Source organism: Macrobrachium rosenbergii, chromosome 8 (assembly GCF_040412425.1).
Source record: "Macrobrachium rosenbergii isolate ZJJX-2024 chromosome 8, ASM4041242v1, whole genome shotgun sequence".
NCBI classification, from domain to species: domain Eukaryota; kingdom Metazoa; phylum Arthropoda; class Malacostraca; order Decapoda; family Palaemonidae; genus Macrobrachium; species Macrobrachium rosenbergii.
This window is the reverse complement of record NC_089748.1, coordinates 68,824,150-68,843,211: the sequence shown is the minus strand read 5'-3', so window position 1 is coordinate 68,843,211 and position 19,062 is coordinate 68,824,150. Positions and strand designations below refer to the sequence as shown.

The 19,062-nt window shown below is 37.1% G+C and overlaps 1 pseudogene; it reads left to right on the top strand.

Moving 5' to 3' along the window:
* Positions 1 to 17,509, top strand: part of LOC136840954 (brain-specific homeobox protein homolog) — a 47,552-nt pseudogene extending 30,043 nt beyond the window's left edge.
* The last annotated feature ends 1,553 nt before the right edge of the window (positions 17,510 to 19,062 follow it).

Genomic DNA, 19,062 nt, shown 5'->3' with positions numbered 1-19,062 from the left:
CGAAAAAAGTTGAGCTTAATCCAGTTATAGGAATATGAATATCAATAAATTCAACATCTCTGTGTCGTAGCAGGTCATACAAACTCATTTATCAAGCTACAGTCAGTAACTTAGTTGGTTCCATTGCGCCAAAGTTCAGGACAAATTCCTTCACAAGGACCTGTTATGGAAGACTTGTGTCCAGACTTCGTAAATGACAGCGCCATCTTAGATGGTATATATCTTTGCACCTGCTTGCAAAGCCAGATGGTTTTATTACCATGAATTTTACATTATTTCATGCCATCAACGTCATCCTAATAAGAGTTTGCTGCTATATACTGAATGACTCAAGTAACAGTTTTCTTGAGAGCATATTTCCTCATCAACTGCGCTTAGCGACATCTGAAATTAATATACTCGGAAGATGTGGCAGATTTTGACCAGTATTTTACTACGCTGATTTCACTGATGGAACAACCCACACTTTTCTTTTATTTATATACAGGTATATATATATTTTATTCAAGGTAAATTTTTTAATATTTTGTACATATTTCATTGTCTATGTTGTAAGCGTTATTCGTATTCCCAAACAAACTTAAATTATTCTCGTAACTTTACCATCTTAGCAATAAAACATTAATGTTGAGTAATTTAGCCCATTTATAATATATTAAATGATAAATTGTCTCAGACTACATTCGGGGATTAAAGGACCCTTTGGCGGCAGTGATGTTAATCATGGTTCAAATGTTCTTTAAAAGATTAGAGGAAATATGGAAAAAAATTCCAGGAAAGATATATTTCCAGTGCACGGAACAAAAGTACATTGCATATTTAAATTATTATTTTAGTTAACTTCAAGACTCTACACACACAGCGCGCAAGTGCACACACACACACACACATACATACACACACACACACATATATATATATATATATATATATATATATATATATATATATATATATATATATATATATATATATATATATATATATATATATATATATATATATATATATATATATATATATATATATATATATATATATATATATATAGATAGAGAGAGAGAGAGAGAGAGAGAGATCTGGTCAATTAGCCATTTATATCTCTTCATGCAAATAACACAAAAGGGCCGGTCCGAGGTTGTATCATCATGGCATCCATCTTCTTTTTTTTTTTTTTTTTACTACCGCCAACACACTTTCTCCCATATGTTGTTAGACTCAATTAAGTCCTAACGCAATTTTTGTATAGGCTAGACGCAAAATTAGATTTAACGCAGGCGGCCGTCATACGAGGACCTCCCTCCCCCACCCTCCCCTCTTCCCTATTAGGAGGAGGGATGGGGGGAGGGGAGAGAACGGACGGGAAGAGTTACGAGTTTATCTGTACGATAATGTCTGTTTTTCCTCCTGTTCAATCGTGGCACTTATGAGTCATAACAGTTTAATTTGGTTATGGACGGGTGACGTCTGTCTTATTGTTTGTCTGTCTGTCCGTCCGTCTGTCAGCCTCTTTGTCTGTCTGTTAGAGTAATCTGTCAGTAGCAACTTGTTACTATTAATTTTAGAGCTTGAGAGAGAGAGAGAGAGAGAGAGAGAGAGAGAGAGAGAGAGAGAGAGAGAGAGAGAGAGAGCAAAAGTTTTATAAACATATCTGAGTGAAAGCAAAGAGCAAGGAAAAGGTAGCCTCACCTGCTACTTTTGTACATTTTACACAAACGTAAAGAGAGTTATCTTGTATAGTTTCATACGGCATTAGGCAGAAATCTCAATCGCCGTTTGATCAAAAGTTTCAGTTGCTTTTTATTAGTTATGCTTTGGAAAATAATTACTAACGATTACAGAATATTTTGCTCAACAATAAAGGTTCATTTTATACCAGGCGAAGAGGAAAATCAATTATACAAAGTATGTAAACCTTACAATGTCTTCATCAATATAAGGAAAATGATGCAAAGTAAAATGCATTCATACAAAAATTCCTATTGATCTGAACAACAATGATGTTAATCAAAAGTTTAACCATTTTAGAATGTTGTTCTTCTTTAGAACACAATGCTCATAAAAAAGGTAGTCATTCAATGTGCTGAAAACAAAATGACTGCAAATGATTTTAAAGAAAATAACGTTGGCGTTAGGAACGGAGTGATGTACGCCGTTAGGATCGAAAAAGTGTGTATTTAAAAAAAGGCAAACGATGAATTGAGTGTAGCAATGGTAAGCGAGATAGAACAACAGAATAATAACGGGAATAATTGGAAAAGGGTGCTTGCACTAACAGATTCAACAGATGTAAACTGTGAACTATATAAAATATAGGAAGAGATAAAAATAGAATAAAAAGCTTGAAAGGCGGAAAACGGAATGAGATGATATAGACAGCACAGATGGTGTAAGTCTCTTCATGGCTAAACTGTTTCCCCGAGTTACAACACTTTCGGAAGGTAATCCTCCATCCTTTGCCCACCAGAGATAAAAGGTTACATTAGCGTGCCTTATCAAACGCTGCATCGCACAATACGGGAGGCTAGGGATCCGCGTAATGAGCGAACAATGGCCGTTTGAAGAGCCAATGAGGGAAGCGAGGACAGATGCTATGCAAAAGTCACATTTACGGCTGAAAGAATGATCTGGAAGCGGGGGAGAGGCACGAGGGGGCAGAGGTCTCATGTGGAAGAAGAAGAAGGAGAAGAAGAAGAAACGTCACTGAAATCAAAGTAAATTCGTTGTACGACAATGTACGATTGTCAACTGAACTCTCGAAATCACGGATAAAGAACCAGCGAAAATATCAGACCGGAACAAGATTAAAAAAAGGAAAAAGAAGAAAAAACTACCTAACAGAATGAGGGGGTGTGAGGGGAATGTAAGACGAGAAAATGGAATCGTGAAAGGGGTCAATTATGGAGAGAGATTTTGTCCATTCAACAATATTAGCCAATTCAGAGCAGGATAATTCCCCTACGTCAGGTTAGATGAGGGAGCCGTTCTGACGGGGCTCTTTGGAGTGTGTCTGCTATTATCTCCGACAACCCTCCCACTCACATCCACTTTCCCACTACGACTCGCCCCCACAACACCCTCCTTCTCGTCTTTCCCCCATACAGATCCCACCCACCCCGCTCCTTCCATATCCCAACCTTCTGGGATACCCATCGTGAGAATAGGTCGATGCTCTTATTCCCTTTTCAAAAACGTTGCAAAACGTTTGTTTATGTTCGTTGGCCTAATGGAGCAACGTCTTTTTCCTTCAACGTGAAATGTCTGCTCAATTAAAAGTTTGTCGTTTTCTGCACGCACACATATGTATAATTATTATAGACTTTTTTCTGTCTCCGCGCATTCATCACAAAGATGATTTAAAATGGATCCAGCTTTCATCGAGTATCTGATATTTTTAATTAGGCAGCTATATCTATTCCAAGGTGATACTTGGCATAGTGGCCTACTTTCATTCTTCATTTTAACCACTAATGCATTGAAGTCAGTCCCCAGAACTTGTGAAATTCACGTAGTCTTTCATATTTACAAATAAGGAAAACAGAACCCAGTCCGGAAATGTTACGAAATATAATCAAGATAAAAGTTCTTCAACATTCTTACATATTATCCACTTCTTATTTGTTTATTTTGTCTTACATGTTTGTGTAATAGGCTGCATGCTTTTCAAAACGATTATTTCTCTCTCTCCACACAAACACACACACACACACATATATATATCACACACACACACACACACACACACACACACACACACACACACACATATATATATATATATATATATATATATATATATATATATATATATATATATATATATATATATATATATACATTGTGGTAACTTTTCACATTGTTCGCTACTGACATCACCTTCACTTTTTTCTCTGTCCTACCATAAAAATATATGACTCCTGACGTGAAGATATCACGGAAGAATTGTACGAGAGCGTTCATAATGCAACAACTTTAAGAGGAACGATCTTAATAAACTTATGGTATTCAATGAGACGCCTTCTATTCAAATAGTACAAAAGAAAGTTTGCCTCATCTCCTTTGGAGTAAATCTTATAAGCTTTAAAGACCTTCGGAATAGGCCTTATTCATCCGCTCTATCAATGTTGAGGCAATTTTACGTATGAAATTTTAGCCGTTATGTTTTAAGATAACAGGGAAAACATGATCTGTCATTCAGTACTGTTACGATGGATGTAATTACATAATATAGAACAGAGCAGGAATATCTTTTGAACACTAAGTATAAGATCTCTTCTTCGGGGAAAGTAAAACAATGCCAAAAAATCTTCGGAAAGGTCAGCGGATAACATTATGTTAGTCGTGAGAACGCCATGATGTGTTGAGTTTGATGAAAAAACTTGATTACGTTATGTATGGAACCGGTACCTTGTCTAGTAAAGTCGAGTACAGATGGTCAAAACCTTAGTGATTCCCTGTCTGAAAGTGAATCCTCGGTATACTTTCCATGAAATTCCCTTTATCTTTTATTTCAGTCCAAACTGACCCCTTGTCTTAATCATAATAATGAAAGCCATCAGGCCGCTGACAAAAGCCTGGTATTTCAAATTTAAGGCTACAAAAAATGACCACGACAGATTTTTTCTTATTCTATTTCTGATAATGAGAATATTCCACCATATAAAAAGTCTAAGATTAAAAGACCTTGAACCTTTCGACACAAAAATAAAAAATCTGTATCTTATAGATGTCCAAACAATGGTGCCTACCCAAGTGCTAAATATAATGACGAAAGCTGTGCAACTCACAAGGCAGTCACTTAAACAAGCTGTAGATCGGAGACTGGCCCTTTATCAAAGGTCTGCTGAAGGGAACACCACACAAACCGTATAATAATTGTCGCACTCGCTATCAAATCCTATTACAAATTAACTAAATGTTCATTGCAAGCATGCAAACATTTCAGAAACCAGATCATTGTCCGCTATCGTAAGTCTCAGACTTGAATCTTTCATCATTAAAGAGAATATTATCTTATCCAAAGACTGACTGTGGTATTAAAAGCTGGAATGTTGCATTGCGAAATTACCACAATATTAAAACTTTTCACGAATCAGGCAATGATCAATTTCCATTATTCTGAAAATTATACCACTAATACTTTTTTAAGAGAACTTTTAAAAGCCTCACATAGGCTTCAAAAGGCACTCTAATTCGAAAGCCATAAATTCCTGATTTTAATGAAATCTAAATATTGACCTTGGTCAAGAGCAAGTATTTCACAGGCCAAGTAATCAAAGGTTTTTTGTGCGCTAAGTTCGTAAAAAAAATTATAGGAAGAAATTTTAGAATTGTAGAGCTTTAAAATAAGTGTATGAAACAAACAAATTTCGTAATATTATCCACGAGCAAACCAAAATTCAGTTATTTTGATCATTTGCAGTATTGCTAAACTTTCCGTAAGAACTTTAGTCCTGGGAAAACGGGAGGTGTAGGTACAATCTGGCGGTGGTGGGATCGGGGTTGGGGGTGGGGGTCTATGGTGTAGGGAGGTATGGACCCCAAGAGCGGTAGAGTGGTGTTGCTGGTGATTCTTGCTGAAGAGTCTCCTGATTCCCAGAGTAACCTGATCTTCCCTCTGGAAAAGAGGGGAAGAGAGGGGCTGGGATGGGAGAGGGAGAGAGATGGAGGAGTGAACACCCTCCTTGGTGTACTGTAGACGGTACAGACTGTGAGAGGGGGTATGGAAGAGATGGTATAGAGGAGTGATCCGGTCTGGGGGTATGATGAGGGCAGTGGGGCATGGGAGATAGAAATCACTGGAGACCCACAAAAGAAATCTGAATAAGAGAAGGATGACAAAGGGATTTTAATCTATTATGACGTAATGATGACGATAAACAATTAAAAGGACGAGAATTGGACCGGCGGATGTGAATTTCCCGTGCGAAGAAGACGATAAATTAAGGACACACATTCGAATATGACAATGAATAAGAAGGCGGTACAAGGGCGTTAGCGCCTACATGAAGTCTATCGCCAATGCCTTTTGTGTATCTTTTAATAATACAGTACCCTAATGATAATAATCAATACTTGACAGTAAAGACTACTGATTAGGTTTTTTATTTTATTTGTGCACTGATTCTTAAAAACCACCATAAATGTAATGTATTTATGGCAATGATGATAAGATACTATTTATTTTGCCGTGAGAGGGTGATAGGGAAAGGGAACCTCGGTTGCGTAAAGGATTATGTCAGCATTTGGCGAAGATCAAGTGTGTAGACTTATATCTGCCTCGAGTAATAACGAGGAAGAATTGCCATGGTTTACGACAAAGACGAATAATTGCTACATGTTTCTGATTAATTTGACAACCGAGACTTTTCTTGCCATATGACGTAGAATGACAATGCGCGATGAAACGCATTGACATAGTAAATGAAAACTTTTTTTTTTCTTGTAAACTGGAGAAAACATCTCTTAGTAAGTGACCAGGAAGTACTGTTACATTTATGGGGACGTACGATGTACTGGCTATGGAGGAAAAAAAAATATTTATTAAGGAAAATCAGGAGAACAAAAAACGAAACGGACAGCGATCAATAGAGAAGATTAAAAATGACAGCAGTAGCTAGTGTCATATTAGCTGTGAAATTCCAAAGCTGCGGAAAAATGAGAACACATATTTTTATGTAAGAGATGTTGCAACAACTCTGAACTTCCAATTAAGGCATTGGAGTTGGAAAAAGCGTACGTAAATATCAACCCCCTCCTTTTTCTCTCTCTCTCTCTCTCTCTCTCTCTCTCTCTCTCTCTCTCTCTCTCTCTCTCTCTCTCTCTCTGTAACTATCTATTTATCTGTCTATATCATTGCATGCCGTGTATCTAAATCTAAATACAATATTTTTAGATTTTCATTTTGTCTTGTTGAAAAAGTTAAGCGTCTTTCATAATCAAACTGAAGAAAACAGAACACGACAATTTGATATTACAACTAAAGGTATATCAGTTATAAATTACAAAGAAAACTGGTCAAAATTCCGGCAGAAATGTTATAACTTGATCTCGGTTTAGTAAAGACTAAAAAGCAGCTTCACGCACCTTTATTTTAGCTTGTTCCTTGTGCAAAATAAGAGTTAGTTTGGTAAGGGGGAAAAGTTGCGGCGGGCCGAAGAAAATACACAATCACGTTGTTCTGGGTGAAACGTCAGAGCGTAAGACGGAGGATCATCTACCTTTTCAAGGTATGAAGTTGAGGATCTCGCCGCATAGTCTTTTTCATTATGTTTGACAGACTTGACGAACGGCATAATTTGATTAGAACTAAGGTAAGGAATATTGCCGGATCCCAGACAATAATTGGCTGTGCGATGATTAGCAAAATGGCAGAAAATAAAGCAAGATTAGTTGTTTCATGTTCCATGACGGGAGAATCCTTTATATTGAGGGTTCTGGGGGAGGGAAGGGAGATTTTGGGGGAGGGCGTTGAGGAAGCGCCTTTAGAGCTCCGCCCGCGAAGGCTAAAAGAGGCATAACAGTTAATCGTTATCTGTCAATTAACTGTTGGACTCTGACTCCGGGACACAAAAGCCGGGGCGCAAAAGCTTATTGATTCCGTCTCGTATTTCATAGAGAGAGAGAGAGAGAGAGAGAGAGAGAGAGAGAGAGAGAGAGAGAGAGAGAGAGAGAGAACATACGTATTTTCAGACCTTTATCGTCTTTTCCACTTGACATTGTCTACGCTCTGAATAATGTAATTTTCTTTAAAAGGTACAGCATTAATATATATATATATATATATATATATATATATATATATATATATATATATATATATATATATATATATATATATATATATATATATATATATATGTACATATATATATACAGAGAGAGAGAGAGAGAGTTTATCAAACTCTTTTGTAAATCCCAGTATTTACAAGATCCTTTCAGCAGAGCTTACCAACAGCATAAAAATCGACAAGCATATTAAAGATGTATCGTTCGAAAAAACTCCTTTATAAATCGCCACGATTTCTGCAGTTCGCTATCACCTTTTAAATAAGAAAATTTAAATGACTCAATGTAGAGTTCAAAACGTTTCACGAAACGGCAAAAAAATTAAAGAGAGAAAGAGAGAGAGAGAGCGAGAGAGAGAAAAAAAAACGGTGCTTTCAACCGAGCAGCTTCAGCCAGAGGGTTGTCCCACGGTTGTCGGTCGTACGAGCCAGCTCTAATTACCCGCTCTAATCTTTGCCTAATTGACGCAGGCCGATGTTTACTCTTAGACTCCGTCATTATGTGAGACTTCCGATGATCACACACGCGCTGTGCCTCCTGCTTAGCACATGAAGGGCCTATGTCCCGAGGTCAGGTTCCGGGGGACAGAGAAGAAGGAAAAGAATGAGGCGGTGTTGAAGATAGTGCCCCAGGGATGGTGGCGGTGGTGGTAGTGGTGACGCTGGAGATAACGGTGTTGAAAACGTTGGAAAAGATAAAGAGACGTGGGAGAAAAGAGGAATAAAGGGAAATCATTGGGGGACATAACCCGAAAGACCTCTCGCTAAAACAAATCAGAAATGTCTCCGTGCTGAAATGCAAGGATTAGTAAATTATAAATGATAAGAAACGGTAAAAAACAAAAGGAATAGTATCAAGATTAACAACTACACTTCAAGTCATTTTAATAAGAAGAAAACAAAAACTAACTTCAAAAGTGATAAAAACAAAAATTCGCCGATATCATTAGGCCATCGTCGTCGGCAGAATGCACGTGTGCCTGCATGCACTGATGACAGATGAATCCTCATCGTAATTGCCTTGACCCCTTGTAATTAATCGGCTTTGTCTCATTGCAACGTAATAAGAGTCATTGTGACGAATTAAGGACTTGCTGAGTGGAACATAACGTCACTGCAATAACTGCAACGGAAACCCAGGCATGACACAACGAAAGAACTGTTCGAATTGCTTGCACTAAACCTACTGTAGGCGTTTGACTAGAGAATTCTTAGAATGGTCATTAGGAAGTCAAAGCCAAAGGTGGTCAGAATGATATCCCTTAAGTCTGATTATTTTCATTTAGTTACTAGTCCAGTTGGTAACTGATATTTCTGATCTTAGTATCGGAAATTCATGTGATAAATGGACCAGTTTTTCTTCCCCGACATCCTAACGTCTTATAGTTATAAATAGGTCTATAGTCGAGTTTATATGGTGGCAGTTTTACCTTTTAAGTATAGCAAAATGTGACCGCTTGGAATCTCAAATTCTGAATTCCTAAGCTTAAGGTTTAACCTGGCAGCGGTTTGGGAGGAAATCAAGATGTCCTCCTCATAATTCACAAGGCTAACATAAATCTCTAATAATGGAATCTTTGAAACAAACAAAAACTTCTTTCAGTTTTCTTCTGAAGATGGAGAGAGAAACCCACAAGATTCCTGTGTATAACTTGTTTACTTGTAAATATTTACATGTTACTTTTAATCTCGAGTACTTTCAGGTCCTAACTGTGACCCTTTTTCAAGAGATAAGGTAGTCAGGCTGGTTCAAGGCCCAGCCTGACTACCTCATCTCTTGAAAAAGGGTCACAGTTAGGACCTGACAGTACTCGAGATTAAAAGTAACATGTAAATATTTACAAGTAAACAAGTTATACACAGGAATCTTGTGGGTTTCTCTCTCCATCAATGGAATCTTTATCAAACGCTAGTTAAAAGCTTTCTCAATGTCTCTCTCCTTTAAGATAATACATTGAAATTACACCTCTAATTCTTAGAATTAGTGACAGCCATGCAAAACTCAAGGTACCTGTACTTTGGATTTCAACTTTATTTTTCACAGAAGTCGACGACCTCAAATTCCAAAATGTAACTTTCTCACTGCAAAGATTTTCTGGAGAAGCGGCTCTGCACGAGAAAAGGCTTTTATAGTACAACATAAATCAGACAAATGTATGGGTGCATAACACAAGTGTTCTTATAAACTAAATGAGAATGACTATACTCGGTTTTTTTTACCGAGGCACATTTGCACCGAATCGCAGGGGTGCCCTTTTAGCTCGGAAAAGTTTCCTGCTAGCTGATTGGTTGCAAATATTTTGTCCGAATAGCAACATTGTTTTCAAATAATTACCAAGTAATGTGAATCGAAACTTATTTACTAACCTAAATTTCTCCCTCAGATATATGTTTAGTCAATAAATAATGTTAACGAATAAAGAGTTTATAAAGGATTGTGATGGTAAGTCTAAATTTAATAACAACACACGCCGAAGTCAACGACAGGAGCTTGCTTTCGGATGCACGCTGCATAATTTTTTTACTTTTCACATATTTTAACACCAATTGGGATAAACTACACTAAGCATAAGAAAAACATGTTATTAAAAACTTTCTTTGAATACCAGAATCTACTAAAAACATGGAATCAATAAAACTCGCTATTAGTGAAAACTTCCGGGGAGGTAAAAGGAACAGCCTGTGGCATTAGATAAAATTTAGATAAAATTACCTAGATAAGTAGGCCTAGTTATTCATATGGTATCCACATGCCAGCAAATGTTGATGGGCAAGAAAACTTTTCAGATACATATCATCTTTTATAGGCTTTTGTGCTGAAGCCTTTTGTTATATCATTATGATAAATATGAAGACGCTCTTTTTTCTTTTACATAATAATAATGTACTTCCCTTATTATGGCTTTATTTCTTGCACAGATTTCAAACTAGGCTAGCCTATGTCTATGTGTCTTACACCATTTTTTGACAATTGCAATAAAATTTGCTTAACTCTTTAAGGTAAGGAGTAACAGTAAACAGTAGCTGATGCTTGATATAAGTTAAGCTAGGTGTATGTAGGCCTATGATGTAAGTCCGTATAGAAAGGATTTGCTAATTTTGTCGTAAAGGTATATATTCTATTAATAGCACCATATTCGGTTTGAGGATACTGTAGTGTTCCATAAATTGCATAAAAATCATAATTAAACGAATTCATAATTTCACCGAGTTACAACGTGATACCCCTCCCTTCCATCCCCGCCTCGGTATTTGACAGTAGACGCATATAGCCAGCTAATCCTTAAAATGTATATGTGTATAGTACATATTCTACTCAGTCACATATTCTTTTACTTCTCAAAATATCCGCAGAAACTCGTGTTAACCTTATATGTGTCCTGAACAGAACGCAAAATAAGAAAAAAAGTTTTCTTATCTCGCATTGTCTGCTGTAACTTACATGAAAGAGTAAGTTGTTAATGTCTGCGAAATATATTTTTATTAGCGTGCACCTACAAAAAGAAGCACAGAAACTTTTTCATTGCAGATATAGCCATTAAAGTAATCTAAGTAACGTAACACTGATTTCAACATTTACATAAATCAGGAAAAAGCTGCAATGACATAAATCAGGAAAATGCTGCAATGACAATCACCTGTGATAGTTTTCCCGCCAGGCCGCCGCAGGCTGTTCCCTTTACCTCCTGGAAGTTTCCACTAATAGCGAGTTTTATTAATTCCATGTTTTTAGTAGACTCTGGTATTCAAAGAAAGTTTATAATAACATGTTTTTCTTATGCTTAGTGTAATTTATCCCGATTGGTGTTAAAATATGTGAAAAGTAAAAAAAAATTATGCAGCGTACATCCGAAAACAAGCTCCTGTCGTTGACTTCGGCGGGTGTTGTTATTAAATTTAGACTTACCATCACAATCCTTTATAATCTCTTTATTCGTTAACATTATTTATTGACAAAACACATATCTGGGGAGAAATTTAGGTTAGTAAATAAGTTTCGATTCACATTACTTGGTAATTATTTGAAAGCAATGATGCTATTCGGACAAAATATTTGCAACCAATCAGCGAGCAGGAAACTTTTCCGAGCTAAAAGGACACCCCTGCGTTTCGGTGCAAATGTGCCTCGGTAAAAAAAACAGAGTTTAGTCAATTGATGACATTATAAACGAGGGATTTCTTTAGAATGACTTTAGATACAGGTTGTACAAATACGAGCCACTGTATTCCTGAAACGCGGATATAGAGCTATTTTATGCTGCTACGGACAAAATCTCTCCAGGGAGGGTCTCAGCCTCTTAGTAATTAAATTATCTTTTCCTATGATTGTTTCACTAAGACTGCAATTGCATAAGTGTTCTATTAGAATGAAGCACGGTATGTGTTACTAACACATTATATTTTTTTATTTATATAAAAATAATGCATTTAAAAACCGATTCATATGTATTGTGTGAGTATCCTTAGCGCTTTCATTAAGATCTTTATGATTAGCATCAAAGAATAGAAATTTAGATGAGTATACAAAGCTTTTACCCTATCATTAAACTCTTTTAGACACTTGTTCTGCTTATTTTACTTTCAAACGACTAAGGCTAATCGTGCAATATTCTGTGAAGAAAAAATACGGGTTCCATATTAATCCAAGGATCTAATTTTTTATCTTAAATGGATCTAATTAAAGTCATGTCAAATGTACTTATTTACTTTACGCTGCCTAAATTACATAGGATAAGTTCTACACAGTTTTCTGCATTTGTGGTACTGAGCATGCTCGTTTCTTGTCATCTTCAGAGAGTTGGAACAAATGACTCCGGGAACGAAGAAGGGATGGTCGGTGAAGACAGCCACTGGATGAGGCTAAACGCTCCCCTGTACCCCGTGGTGAGATGATTTTCAAAACTGCATTTTGTACAGTCTGGATACACGAGCATTACAACTTACTGTAAAGTGACCGCGACCACGTTTCTGTTGTAGAGGGAACTTAATGGAAGCTTCGGTTTTCTCTCGAACTTAAATTTCGGGCTTTATTTCCCTCTCATTAGCAGCTTTCTTATTAACTTCTATCGGTCGGCCATCGTTTATGTCAGATTCAATTCATAACCTTGAAAGTGCAGATTAGCGAAAAACGGATGATGGTAATTTGAGTGGAGCAAAATCATGACCGCCTTTCCAACATTTTAAATGTTGCCACTTATGAATGGAATTCTACTTAGTATTTTACCAACAATAATCACTATGGTTTTCACGTCAGTGTATCCAGACCATTGAAAAAAGGGCTTGAATAGTAATACTTCAATTGCATTAATAAGCATTACATCATAAACTGTATTGCATTACTAAGAATTAAAGCATAACCAAGGAAGAATTTCCCTCAAGTATTATGCCTACCTCATAGTTCGGATTATTATAACACGGTGTATTTGTAATCTTCCTTTATTATCATTTCAAGCATATTAACATCTTTCTATTTGATGGGCCTATCAAACAGCAATCTGAGAAAGAAAAATGTAGTTCGACAATCATTTACCTTTATCATTACTTCATCTAACGTTATCATGATAATGACGGTGGCTTCCACCCTCCACTTTATAAACAAAAGCCAAACTTATAATTTATAATCTTACAGTTACGGATAAATATTTCCTGATCTTCTTTGGTAACATTTCAGTCGCCCTTTGATTTTGAGAGAGAGGGAGATTTTGTGCTCTTATTTTACGGGAACCTCAGGGAAACAACGGGATTATGAATGTTTCATGCATATGATTGCTGCTTCGTAAATGACAGAGTAGTCATTTTTGGATGTTAGCCCTTCTTCAAATAACTTACGTCTGTAGCTTGCAAAGGGTCCAATAGGAAACTAAAGAGCCCAAAATACTCGGATGTTTGCTAACTGATGCTCTGTTTCTCTGCTTCTACAGACCTCAAGGGACTTGACTTCTGTCAGCTCGTCCATTGTAAGGGCGTCTTTTACAGAATCCTACGCAGCTGCAGCAGCAGCAGCCGCAGGCGTCCTGCCATCCACAGCGGCAGCGGCTGCCGCAGCAGCTGCGGCCTACCTACACCCACATCCGTACCTGCACAAACCAGAAGCACATTTCCTCTTCCCTGGAGCTAGTAAGGATTTCTTCTATTCTCTCGACATTAATTGACTACTACAAAAAGGGAACTTTGATATTTAACCTTTGCAGAAGAAAACATTTTTATTGCTTTTAGGGATTACTATAAAGATGTTCTCTCGGAATGCAAGCTGGAAAATATGTAAGCAGCGTTTGTGTGGGTGCGTCATTGATCAATCAGATCATCAACACATAAGATATTAACTACCAGTCTGAACTTTTCACATTTCATGCAAACAACATAAACTGTAAAATTTGTTATCTAATGTTAAAGTAATATTTAAATCATTATAAAGTATTTTCTCACGCTTCTTTACGTGCCGCTTCCAAATACACTTTTAGCCCTAACAAACCTTCTTAATAACTATTAATGAAGAAATCTATCCACCACTTAGGTCTCGGTTTTGGAAGTCTTTTGGGGGAGCGAAGGTGCACTAAAGGCCTGCCGACGACGCAAAGCCCGCACAGTCTTCAGTGACCATCAGCTGGGGGTCTAGAGAAAAGATTTGCTGCCCAGCGGTATCTCTCTCCACGCCCGAAAGAGTCGAACTTGCTACAGCTCTCAATCTTTCAGAGACGCAGGTAAGCAAATATGAAAATAATGTAACTTAAGTAAGCTGAGGCGAGATCATGAGGCATATGCTTGCTAAAGGGAAACCATGGGACACAGATAAGTACAAAATAATGCGTATGCTATAATTTATGTGCAGAGAAACCAATAAGCATAGGTGTGCTAAAGAGACCATGAGAACCTGGTCAGCCAACAAGGTTTTTCCGACACAAAGACGCTAAAGAGACACAAGACTGAGAAAGGCAGACCTGACACACAAGGTTGCCAAGGCTATCGAAAAGAGACTGGAACATAGGTACGTCAAATGGATAACGTGCGATAGAAGTAATCTGAACATACAGTAAACTCTGAGACAAAGGTAAGTTTGATGAAAAGTTAGTTTCGTTTTAAAGAACTCCCAAGACACCCTTTAAACAAACAGGAACCATAATGCTACCATAGGGCTATCTAAGGCTAGCAGAAACAAACCTATTGTACTTGCTAAGAGTTGATAATTATTCTGACAATATAAGTGTTTTGACAAACAGTGACTCAAACCAAAGTAAAAAAAAAAAAAAAAAAACTCTCTTTCGACCACAGGTGAAGACGTGGTTTCAGAACCGCCGGATGAAGCACAAAAAAAGCAGCTGCGCAAGCACAGCGAGGACAAAACACCAGGTAGCAGCAGCAGTAGCAGTAGCAGCAGCAGCAGCGGAAGCGAGGGAGAAGCACACCTAGCAGGCCAAGCCCAGCAGGCTCATGGCCAACAGCAACTGTCTCGATCCATGTGCCCTTCTTCACCAATGACAGGAGGTACGTTACTTTATTGCTAATTTACCTTCTCGTGGGTGAGTTTTTTCGTTATTTACCTTTTGACCTTTGTAAAGGAGATTATGATGCGGTTTGTTTCTTCGTTCCTTAGTTTGTATGTTGGTTGGGAGGTTTAAGTAACTAGCTTTGTGTGGAAGTTTACAACAAGATAACCAGGTAAGCCTGGTGACAGGTAGCAAGTGATCAAGGCTGAGATACGAATGCAACTTTCGGGGAGAAGGAACACCTTTTATCATATGTTCCACGCTTAAGAAGTCGAAACCTCGAAGTACTTTTACCGAAGATTGTTTTAAACATTTATTAACACTTACTTCTGCAAATTAAGTCGTCTGGATCTCCACAAAAACAGTTTTTGTTGACCAAAAAGTATGTGCTCGTATGGGTTTAGCGTTGCCCTACGTATCCGCTCTTTAGTTAGTTTTTTTTTTTTTTATTCACTGGTTTGCTAAAATATCAACTTATGTATATATTTTATTGTGCTGTATATTCAATAAACTGCGAAAGAGAATATCACTGTTAAATGTCTTGCCTGTAAACTCAAAATTGCCTTGAAGATTAAAAGTATTTGAAAGAATTCTATCTACCTCCCCAAATATTATTGCACACAAGCACACCCGCATACATTTATAAGGTGCAATCAGCTAGTGTTGCCGCGGTCGAGTACCAAAGCGCTCAGCTTCGTTTGCTATGTCAGTGGATTGCTCCACTGTAAATGTAAAAACATAGATCAGAGTGTTTTGAGATTCTTTGGTCATTTAAGGAGAATGGAAGAAGTAGGATGGTGGCAAGATTTAACAATCTGAAAGTGTTGGAACGAATAGAGGAAAACCTAAAAAGTGCTGGATAGAGTGAAAGAGATATTGAATGGTAGGGAGCCTTACGATGGAGAGCGCTTTCTATGCAGGTGTTTGAAGCACCTAATATATTTCCAACATACACACATATATATTGTGGTGGTCACATGACGTCAGGTTTAATGCTGAAATTCTTTACTTTGAACTTCTTATTAGCATTACAGTAGTCAGTGCATGAATTAGGTAGTTTGCTTATAATCCTATTTTTTCATTAAAAAGTAAAAGAAAATTCCGTTAAAGAAAATTCCCTTTTGATTATCCTTCCTTGAGCGCGTTGATTAAGGAAGCAAATTAGTTAATAATTTTGTTTAAAAACTTTTTAATCGGGATTCCAGCAACATTTTGGCTTTGATCCGACTGGGTTTTCCTTCACAGGAAAAAGATGGAAAAGAGATAGTTACATCAATGGCCTTCGATAACAGATTCCTTTGCTCAAAAAACAACTTGAATTATCTGTATTTTTTTCTTCATGTTCTTGGTTAAACACTCAAAAATCCTGAGGTTTTAAGGACCCCTCGACAAGATGTTTGCAACCACCTTCTCTTGATGATAACAGCATCACTTTCTTCCTCTTCTCTGGCAGTTGCATCTCCGTGCACCACCACGACTGCCCGGGACAGCGACATCTCTCATTCCGATTATGAAGACGAGATAGACATCGTGGGCGTCCCTGCTGATCTGCGGCATGGTCACGCCGCCCACGCTCATTCACAGCCTCCCCATTAGAACTCCCCCGCCCCCTCCCATCCCTACCCCTTTCGCCCTCCGACCCCGTCTCTTAGAGGATCTACTAGTTCGACCACGATGTATGAAGGCCTCTTCTGTGTGAATACAACGTACCTTTTAACATGCTCTGCCTTCAGTGCATCAGTAAGAAATAACTACTACCCTTCATATCTCTAGTCACCAGTGTATTCTTAAGGTGTTATTGCGCAGCCAGAGCTGTCTAACTTTTATATCTATTCCATGTGATTAAGGTATTCTATGGGAAAGGTAAACTATAAAGTTCTGTTTCTTTTCAAAGCCGTATTTTGAATCTGGTTATTTAGCTGAAACTCCATTGTTTCAAACTGCATCTGCTCTCAGAGATCACCAAATGACTCTTTTTTTTTTTAATGACCACATAATATTTATTTTCGTGTACGCATAAATTCCAAGGAAAATATTTAAAGGGTTCATGCGTTAACTGTTGCGTGTACCTGTACATGGGTATGGATTATATGTCTATGTCATATGTATTCATGCGTCTGAGGGCATATCTGTCACTTATTTTCTTATTCCGAATTGTGGTTGGTATTACTAATATCATAGCTATGAATGTCTAAACAGTTGTACTCACTCATAATTATTTGCATCCTACATAAGACATAAATTGAGTGTGCGCTTACTTTTTCGAAAGCTATCACTTACATGAAAATGCTTTGATTAAACATTTCATAGAGGGTCTTGCTTTAATTTAGAATGAAAAAAAAAAAGTTTCGAAATAAGTCATAATAATATCAGCTGATATGTTATTTCGTCAATTTAAAAGTCATGGATGGAAAAAGTTTTATCCCTGTCACTCACATGCATTGTAAACTTATAAACCAGGGGTGTATGTACAAAATAATCACACATACGTATTGAATAAGAATGTTACAGAATGTAGGGGCGTATAGTTCAGATGGATTTATGACGGACAATACAGTTGGCCAGTTTTGTACTTTTTCATCATACATCTGTTGATACTTGCACTGATCCACATTTGGAGCTGATTTTCATAACCAATGATCTTTTCCAGATTTTCTAAGATGAAAATTAAGGGAAAAGTGCCAGAAATATTCCTTTTCTCTTTTTCAAAGAAGACAAAAGTGAGAAATGAGTCTCCCATGATGCAGTCAACTTTTGAAAACTTACGTTGAAAAGTCTTTTTGAATTCAAACTTACTAAAACAACTGGCTCTTGAACTCGGTTTGACAGGTAGAGGCTGAGTGAATTTCTCTGGGCTTTTTGAGTTTTCCAGTCATGGTATTATTTCATCAACTGACAGCATCTAATTACCACCCGTCTTCACATATGCAGGGATTTTAAAACGGATAACAAAGCAAGATCCTCAGCGTTGTAACGTATGATAGTCTTGATTGAGTTTGTGACACTATATTCTATCAAAGTCTTAAAAAATGAATTATCGTTTACACAGCATCATCATTGCATCTTCTACACATGTAAGTGGTCGACGCTTTCCTCGTACCTGAGTAAGAAAAGTACTTCTCTGTCGATTTCATTTAAATCATCTATCCTTCAGGAAGAGCTTTTGTGGAGATACGTCAGAATCTTTTCGTTTCGTTTTAGATCTGTTTGGAAAACTTACGCAGCGAATCGTTTCTACAGAAATTTATAAGACTGCCCTCCGCCTGGTGTATTGGCTATTTTGTATATAGAGTTCTCCTAAACAGCATCTAACTTTAAACAATATGTACCTCTTGTCTAAAAAAAAAAGGTTAATACGTTTTTTAATGTTATCCTACTATAGACTAGTCAGTTCCCTGTGATTTTGAGTAGAATCCCACCTGAACAAAAGCATTGTTTTGTACATAATGTATATAATTTATGTTATCTTTTCGGATATTAATAAAAACAAAAATTAAATTACTGTAGTTTGACTTTTACTGACACATCCAAAAATTATCGGGGAAGAGAGAGTAGCTCCTTTTATTCACAATTATTCTTATTAAAATTTTTCTCGCGCACATTCATGCTATTCCTTTCCTATTTCTTTGCCGTGTTATATTTCATTGGTATATTTACAAACCCTCTGAACTGATAAGTCATTTCGTTTTACATCACTAGTTTAAGCATTTTTTATCAGTAAATCTGGAAATGCTGTGCACAGTGTTACCTTGCAATAAGTAAAATAACAAAAAAGCCAAGTGTATCTTAAT